Genomic DNA, 1,049 nt, shown 5'->3' on the forward strand with positions numbered 1-1,049 from the left:
AGCGTAGGTCTCATCATAATCGATGCCCTCCTCTTGGTTGTAGCCTTTGGCCACTAGGCGAGTCTTATTTCTAATTATTAAGCCAGATTCATCTAGCTTATTACAGAAGACCCATCTGGTGCCAATAAAGGGATGATCTTTTGGTTTGGGGACCAAGTCCCACACATTGTTTCGTTCGAACTAGTTTAGCCGTTCTTGCATAGCTATACCCCAGTGTACATCCTCAATGGCTTCATCGATGGTCTTAGGCTCTAATTGAGACACGAATGCAACAAAATTACAAAATTTTCGTAAAGAGCTACGGTTTACCACTCCCGTAGTTATATCACCTAGCACCTTATCGACTGGATGACCCTTTTTAGTTTTCCACGCAATAGGCATTTCCTGATGTTGCTCTGCTTCTGATTGCTCTACTTCTTGTTGGATTTCTTCCATGTCCTAGTATGGTTCTTCTTCAACTGTACCTGAAACATCATCAGAAAAGACCTTTCTCTTCTCTTTTGGAGAAGATTCGTCAAAATGGACACGTATAGACTCTTCTACTTGCACGGTATATTTATTAAACATACGGAATGCCTTGCTATGTAATGAATATCCTAAAAATATAGCCTCATCAGCTTTCGAGTCAAATTTTCCTAAAATTATTTTTCCATTATTCAAAATAAAACATTTGCAACCGAAAGCATGAAGATGAGCAATATTTGGTTTTTGACTTTTAAAATTTTCATCAGGAGTTTTTTAAGAATTAGGTCTAAGTAATATTCTATTTATTAAAATACTTTGGGACCTTGCTTTCATTTAGCATAGTCCTTGCGAGTTCCTCTAGAACTCTATTTTTCTTCTGAACAACTCCATTTTGTTGAGGGGTACATGGAGTTGAGAACTGATGCATAATACCATGTTTATTACAGAACTTATTAAATTTATGATTTTCGAATTCTCCGCCATGGTCGGATCGAATGTAAATAATCTTTAGGTTAGACTGGTTTTGGATTTGCTTGGCTAGACATTTAAAAGATTTATAAGCATCGCTCTTTGATGCTAAAAAT

This window comes from Lupinus angustifolius, chromosome LG06, assembly GCF_001865875.1.
Source record: "Lupinus angustifolius cultivar Tanjil chromosome LG06, LupAngTanjil_v1.0, whole genome shotgun sequence".
NCBI lineage: Eukaryota > Viridiplantae > Streptophyta > Magnoliopsida > Fabales > Fabaceae > Lupinus > Lupinus angustifolius.